The 7,892-nt window shown below is 45.1% G+C and overlaps 1 non-coding gene and 1 pseudogene across 1 annotated transcript; both read left to right on the forward strand.

Moving 5' to 3' along the window:
• The first annotated feature begins 4,561 nt into the window (after positions 1-4,561).
• Positions 4,562-4,668, forward strand: LOC121168961. Its single transcript, XR_005885813.1, has one exon. It is a non-coding gene; the product is annotated as a U6 spliceosomal RNA (small nuclear RNA).
• A 2,335-nt stretch (positions 4,669-7,003) lies between these two features.
• Positions 7,004-7,650, forward strand: LOC121168730 (annotated as a pseudogene).
• Positions 7,651-7,892: the final 242 nt, after the last annotated feature.

The raw sequence follows: 7,892 nt of genomic DNA on the forward strand, positions 1-7,892 counted from the left end.
CTAATAGCCTGAGTAAAGGAGAGGAAGATGGTCCACATGCTCGGCCCCTGCCACCAACATGGGAGCCCCAGATGAAGCTGCTGACTCCTGATTTCAACCTAGTCAGACCTTGGCCATAGCAGTACCTGGAGAATAAACCAATTGATGAAAGACCTCTCTCTGTCTCTCCATAACTTTGAATTCCAAATAAGTAGTTTTTTGAACATTGACATTGAAACTGTTATCCTAACTGCTTTTTATATATTACTGAAAGATTCCTTTTCCAGAAATTTCTGATTGGCAAAGTTTAAATTTACCAGTAGTCGAAAAAGACACTTAAAAAAAAATTAGGGCTAAAATCCCAGAGGTTTTGCAAGCAAGGAAATTCAATAGTGATTTTTTTTCTAAAGGTTAAAAAGACTAGTTGAGGCAAAGAGTGCAGCTGGCTGCTATGCCAGTGAAGCCCACCCATGCCCATTTGGGGGGTTTCTGTCTTTGTACAAGTTTTTCAGCCCAGATGTTGGATGTTTTCAATTTTGCAAAATCTGACTATAAATGAACTGGAAAAAAAAATGGCCCAACTGTTACTGGGACTAATTATGATGGTTCTAAGGAGAATGTGCACGCTTTCACTTTTCCTTTATGAAGTGTTCCCGAAGAAAGCCTTTTGATTGAAATAACCCTTTCGGATGATAGCTGACACTTTCAGAAGTAATAATAATGCTGCTGCAATCCATGGAGCGGAGGGAATGCGAATGCCAAGTGCCTTGCAGATGCTGCTTGTTCATTTGCATCACTCTCTGGTGCTGCAGGTGGCGAGGCTCCTTCTTCCTGTTTCACAGATGCAGAAACTGAGGCGCTGAGAAACAGCAGCTATAAGACACCAAGACTCTGGAGCAAGTCGCCAATGGTAGCCAGAGGCCTAGAGCCTTAGGCACTGTGGCTAGTGAGAGCACCCATAACCCAGGGGTCACAGGTGTGTTTCTGCTAATTGGTTATCTATTGCTACAAAGCAAATTTCATTTCCTTCAAACTTCTGAAAAGTTAGCAGTCTGCACCCCTGCAAGTCCCTCCCACAGGTAAATGTGAACAAGTTTTGACATGAAAGTTGCCCAGGCTCAGGCTGTTTTCCCATTTCCCTACTTCTCTCTCCCCCTGGCCCCTCCACCCCCCCACCAGGAATATTTCAAGAAGTAGGGAAGAAAATGGTAGAGTTGAGAGAACACTTGCAGGCCTTCCCACCCTGTATTCATTCTGAACCATCTTGTTTCAGGTCACCAAAACTTCTGTCCTGTCAAGACCCTCTGAGTAGATGCTCAGTAGCCCTACAATTAGCCTTTGCACCTCCCCTGTGTAATTCAAAGCTACAGTTTCACAGATTTTAAGGAAGGGACACCGTGACCAACTGGAACAGTTTAATTTCTTAAAAGGTTTTTTTAATCTGATGCCCCATTGATGTCTTCATCGCATGTCAGGCACAGGACTTAGGGAGTAAGAGGTGGGAAGAAATGAGTATGGAGATGAGCAGGGCATCTGCCTGTCAAGGAAGTGGACACAAGCCAACCTCACTCATAATGAGGCTGTGAGTTTAAAGCAGGTGCATTTAGCCAATTCTATCCTAAGGAAGCAAAGAGCAGGAACTATCCTGGTGAAAAATTGTGTGGGATGTTTCTCTAGGAGTGAACTGCCACATGTGCAAATGTTTGGATACTTTGAAAGAGCTTAACCTGGGAACAGCCAATGAGTATGTTGCTTGGATATGGTGTACATGAACTTGAAAGCATGGAAAGGTACAGGCAGGTACAAGCCAGGCTCAAAAGGTCCTCGTGGGCTGGGAAAAATTTGAATGTTTCTCTGAAGGGCACAGGGCAGCAGTGAAGGCTGCTGTGACAGGGATTTGGTTGATCAAGGGGAAACCTCCATTTCTATGAAACCAAATGTTTTCCACCTTCCTACTGAGTCAGCCTGCTGTTTATGTGTTTACTAGTCAGGGTTTCTTAGAGAAGCACAAGTGATGGGAATCTTATTTATCTATTGAATGATTGGTTGATGGGTTTTAAGGAATTGACTGAATCATGAAGGCTAGAAACTCCCAAATCTACAGGCAGAGCTGGAGAACTGAAAAACTGATGTAGTTCAAATCTGAAGACCACCTGCTGGTAGGATTCCTTCTTCTGGAAGGGTGGAGTCAGGTGGGGATGCTGTGTGTGTCAGTATTTCATTGAGTCTTCCACCTAGTTGAAAAAGGATTGCCCATGTAAAGAAGTACAATCTCCGTTACCTAAAGTCCACCAACTTAAACGTCACTTTCGGGGTGGCACCATGGCTCCATTTGCTAATCCTCTGTGCACAAGTGCTGGCATCCTGTATGGGTGCTGGTTCATGTCTCTGCTGCTCCACTTCCCATACAGGTCCCTGCTTTGGCCTGGTTAAGCCTTGGGATCCTGCCCCCATCTGTGAGATAGTAAAAGGCTCCTGGCTTTGGATTGACTCAGCTTGACTAAGCCAGTAAATGGAAGATATTTCATCTCTCCTTCTCTTTTTAAATCTGTCTTTCCAATAAGCATAAATAAGTCTTTAAATTGTTACTGTCTTTTGAAAACACAGAAACACAGAATCATGTTTTACTACCTATCTGGGCGCGTGACCCAACCAGGCTGGCATGTGAATTTAGGCATCACAGATGTGGTGTGCTTACATCTTTGTTTTCCATTGGACTCCATTTATTTATACATCCTTTAAAATCTGTGAATTGAATGCCTACTATGAGCCAAACCCTAGAGATACAATAATGAGAAGATAAGCAATATTGCTGACTTCATGCAACTTTTTAACAACTGGAGCAGGGGTTGACAAGCTATAGTCCAAATCTGGCCCACAGGCTCTATTTGTTAAGTGAATTTTTGTTGGAACACAATTGTGTCCATTTGTTTATGCATTTTTAATGGTTGCCCATTTGCTCCAATGGAAGTTTAGTTACAACAGAGAACAGAAGAAAATGCTAAACTATTTACTGTGTAGCTACTCAGAAAGTTGATGGCTTCTGCGTTGGAGGATATGGGTGATAAGAAAGTTCACAGATATGTCAATCACCATAGGTGTATGAAGAAAAATAAAGAAGGACAAAAAGAAACCTGTTTGTAATAGTGGTATCTGAGGGGCCAGTATTGTGGCATAGTGGGTTAGGTTGTTGCTTATAGCTCTGGCATCCCATATGGGTACCAGTTCCAGTCGTGGCTGCTTGTTTTCTAATCCAGCTCCTTGATAATGCATCTGAGAGGGCAGCAGAATATGATCCAAGTGCGTGGGCTCCTGCACCCACATGGAAGACTAAGAAGAAGCTCCTGACTCCTGACTTTGGCCTGACACAGCCCCAGCCATTGTAACTATTTGGGGAATGAATCAGCATGTAGAAGATCTCTCTCTCTCTCTTTCTCCCTCTCTCCCTCTCCTTCTCCTCTTCTTCTCTGTGACTCTACTTTCCATATAAATAAAACATTTAAAAAGTGATTTTTAAGCCGGGACCTTAGTAAAAGGAGGAGTGGCTTGCAAATACCTGGGAGGAATCTCAGGTAGGCGACACAGTACATCCCTGGAGTGCTTGAGGACCTGGAGGCTAAGGAATGCCAGAGCAGGTCCCCAACCAGGTGCCCTCACATGCAGCACATGCCAGGAAGCCTGGCCTTCACCTAGGCTGCCTGCAAGGCTGCACTCTGGAAGGAAGTATAGTTTGAGACATTTGGTTCTGGGAATGAGCACCCCAGATTGCTGTGATTTCAGCAATGCCCACATGATACTCTCTCCCCTCTACAAATCACCACCATGGCAGAGTTCACACTGCAAATTCCTCTGCCTGGTACTACTGGTTGGACTCTTGGTCCCACCTCTTCTGACCTTGACCTGACATGGTAACATCCTAGTTTCACAGTTCCCCCTCACCATTCCCATGCTCCTTCCACACAGAAGTCCTATATGTACTCTGTTCCTCACATTTCTGACACCGCCTCTTCTCAATCAGTGCCGCAGCCTGTGCTGGGCCCCATCCTTCTGCAATGTTGTCAGCTCCCATTCTCTCTTTCTTCCTCCCTATCTTCCTCCTTCTTTTGCCCACACTTTCAGACCCTCTCTCATCCCCTGCTTGCTACTTTGATCTCATTGCCATATTAGCTTCAGTTCAGCTCATCCAGGTTTGTGCATCTAAGTTTCTTCCAGGCACCTGTAAATCTGGATGACAAAAATGCAGGGATAGGGGCTGGCATTGGTGGACTGAAAGGCTAATCCTCAGCCCACTGGGCCAGCATCCAAATGGGTACCAGGTAGAATCCTAACTGTTCCACTTTTGATCCAGCTTCCTGCTAATGACTTGGGGAAAAAGCAGAAGATGGCTCAAGTGCTTGGGACCCTGCACCCATATGGGAGACTTGAAAAAATCTCCTGGCTTCCAGCTTCAACCAAGCTCAACTCTGGCCATCACAGCCATTTGGGGAGTCAACCAGCAGATGGAAGATCTCTCTGATTCTTTCTGGATGCCTGTAACTTTTTCAAGTAAAGCAAATGCATCTTCAAAACAAACAAAAAGGATGTGTTCACTTCGGCAGCACATATACTAAAATTGAAACGATACAGAGAAGGTTAGCGTGGCCCCTGTGCAAGGATGACATGCGAAACAAACAAAAAGGAAATACAGAGGAAGAAAAATATCTACTCTCTGCAGAAGGAATGGGGTCAGATAAATGATCATTATTTGACATCTTTCTGGGCACTTGATTGTTCCAAGCACTCTGCAATGGTCCCAAAGGGATAGTCATGAATCAGACCTAATCTTGACCTTTAGCGAGCTCACAGAGTGATTATTGAAGAAAAACACCTTAGTAAATGCTGACAGTGCTATCTAGATGCTCATAGATGTGCTTCAGAAAGAGAGTATGTAGCCACTTCTCCTGGATGAATCCGAGTCATGTCACTGAGGAGGTGACATTATAGAAAGCTGTAGGCAGAAGAAAGGACAGGGGATCCTGGTTAGAAGACATGTGAAGAAAGACAAAGAAAGCTGAAAAGGAATTGCACTGAGCTGTCAGGAGGTGTTTTAAGTGCTGAAGTTCACGAGCCCTTCTCTTTCTCTGGATCGGTGGGCATTTAGAAGTTGCTGTCCATGAGGAATGGACCTATGTGGGACACAGAATACTTGTGCCTTCCTCTTGGACTTACCAGCTTCCAAAAGTAGGAATGAACTTCTGTTGCTTATATATATGCTTATAGCAGCCTCAACAGACTGACACACACAAGGCGTTTCATCATGTATCATATGATTTTCTTGAGTTCACTACAGGAATAAACTTTTCTCAATTGCCTGATCCTGGCAGGTGAGACCAGTATACTGACTATGCATGGGAAACTTATTCTCCATGAAAGTAAGGGCTACGCCCTGTACTTATGAGATTGTTGAAGCCAGCAGACCCATCTGCCATTTGTCTTTTCTGGGACTCATTTCATACAGCTAGTAATAAAGTCAGGGTAAGTGAATGTGACAAGAGTTTGTAAGGGGGAAGGAGGGGCCTTATGTATGAGTGACTGATTATCATTCAGTATCAATGTTTAAGTACTGAATGAAGTGAATGTGATCTGATAACAATTTACTTTCCTGCCCAAACAGCCCAAGCCATACAAGGCTGTCCATGTGTTCTTTGCAGGCAGCTACCACCATCTAAAAGATGTTTGTTCCCTATTGGTCAATGAGGAGTGAACAAAGTGTTTCCTACTTGGGTCTTCACGTGATAAAAGCTTAGGAGCCTCGAGGACCTTTTTACAGGCAAGTGCCTAAAGGAAATAGCCGTTTGAAAAGTGCATAATTATGTACTTCTATAGTAGTATGTAAAGGGAGCACAGTTCCCATTAAGGGTTATCGAGTAACTAGCGAGTTCTTAAGTCAGTAACCACTTATTTCTGTGATGTCAGTAAGGGCAGCCAAACCATTGTAAGTTGCTGGGCAGACCTTACTCTTCTATGTAGCTGTGTAGATAAAGTGCAAGCATCTGCTCTTCACTCAGACACAAAAAGCACCATGGAAATTTGCAATGAAGGTGAAGCACTGTGCTGCCATTAAGCCAGGGGATACTAATGAGTTTTAAAGGTCTTTGCGTGTGAGTCCGCTTCAAAGTGATGGGGGGAAAGGCACTGCCTAGAGGACATCTTGCTTTGACTATGCTGCATCCACTTTTTTTTCTTCTGACAGAAGGCTTTCTTTCTTTAGGGTCTGTCTTTCCCATGTTGTCTGTGACTATGGCAGGAATGCAATCAGATGATCAGGCTTCCCAAGCACCCCTCTTGAGAGTGCTTTCAAGGCTTGGGTACAATTTCTGCAAGATGCAGACATGTTCTACCCTGGATTCCATGGTAAAAGGTTAGTGTGAAATTGAAGCTGCTGGTGGCTTTGTTTATGCATAGTAGAAAACTCTTGTCTGAATTGTATTAAAGTAAAAAGTAAGAGATTGTGAGAAAGAAGATTTCTGATCACATTAATCACCAGAGCGGTCCAGTAGGGAACTGGTCCGTACTGCAGAGCTCCCAGTCACTGGCACAGTAGATTGCTGGTTTAGGGTTGTGTGATTTGAGCTGAGTTGCTAACATGATGGGTTCTTAGATGCAGGGCACCCTATTTGTGGTTTTTCTTTTCTCCCTGCTATTGCTCACTCAGTTTTGTAAAAATGGCTTACGTAACTCATCAGGAGACATATTTTTGCTTTAGAAAAGATGAACCCGTAAGTGGTTAGCATCCAATGCCAGTCATGTTAGTTATGTTAGAATCATGGGAAAAGTCAAAACTGAAGGTTTAGCTTTCTTTTGCCCTTGCTAATGCTTCTGTCATCTGCAGGAATCACATGAGCTGCCTGTCTGCACCTCAGTAACAATCTCAGGAGAGAATTGGCCCCGCTCTTACTGTCCCCCTTCATCATTTCTTTCCATCTTTGACAAATATAGAAGTGAGGTGAATCCCGCGCAACATGAAGCCATCTGACCTGCCACCATGATGGTGGGCAAGAGCAGCAAGATGCTGCAGCACGTCAACTACAGGAAGAAGTACATCCTGCAGGACAGCCGCATCTTCATTGGCACCATTAAGATTTTTGACAAGCACATGCGTTTCATCCTCTGCTTCTATGATGAAGAACCCCAAACAAGCCAAAAAAGAAGAGAAATGAATCCTAGGCCCGCTGCTGCGAGGTGAAAACCTGGTATCCCTGACAGTAGAGGGGGCTACTCCTAAGTGCACTGGCAGTGCCTGAGTACCCATTGCTGGAGCTGCAGGGGGCCCAGAGATTGGCTGGGTGGCTGGCAGAGGAATCCCAGCTGATGTTCCTGCAGAACCTGCTGGCCCAGTTCATGGGGTTGTTGGACCATCCCAGCAGGTGATGACTTCTCAAGGAAGAAGCACCATCACAGCTTTGCAGCTGCCGCAACACTCAGCATCGCAGAGGCTCCAACCCAGCTCCCAGAGGGCCTCCTTTGCCAAGGGGCCGAGGTGCACCTACTCCAGGAATGATGGGCCAACCTCCTGCTAAGAGGCCTCCTATGGGTGCCCGAGTGGGAATTCTCCCTGGATGAGGTTCTCCAGTGGGCCTGTCCCCTCCAAGGATGCAGTCCCCTCCACCTGGGATGCAAGACCTTCTTTGATGCTTGGCTACAGAGTTGGAAATAGATGTGGGCCCAATTCCCCAGGGCCATGTAACCACAGATCTGTTTGTTACGCTGTTGCTTGCAGCATCTCACCGGATTGTCTGGTTTCTCTTACAGGGCCCCCTACCCTGGGAATGCGCCCACCAAGGCTCTAGATTCATCTCAGCCTTCCTCAGCTCCTGGTTTGTGTCCTATAAGACTGTATCTAGTCTTTTTATTTCCTTGTGGCCTATGAAGCT

This window comes from Ochotona curzoniae, unplaced genomic scaffold, assembly GCF_017591425.1.
Source record: "Ochotona curzoniae isolate NIBS_2020 unplaced genomic scaffold, NIBS_Ocur_1.0 scaffold_1037, whole genome shotgun sequence".
NCBI classification, from domain to species: domain Eukaryota; kingdom Metazoa; phylum Chordata; class Mammalia; order Lagomorpha; family Ochotonidae; genus Ochotona; species Ochotona curzoniae.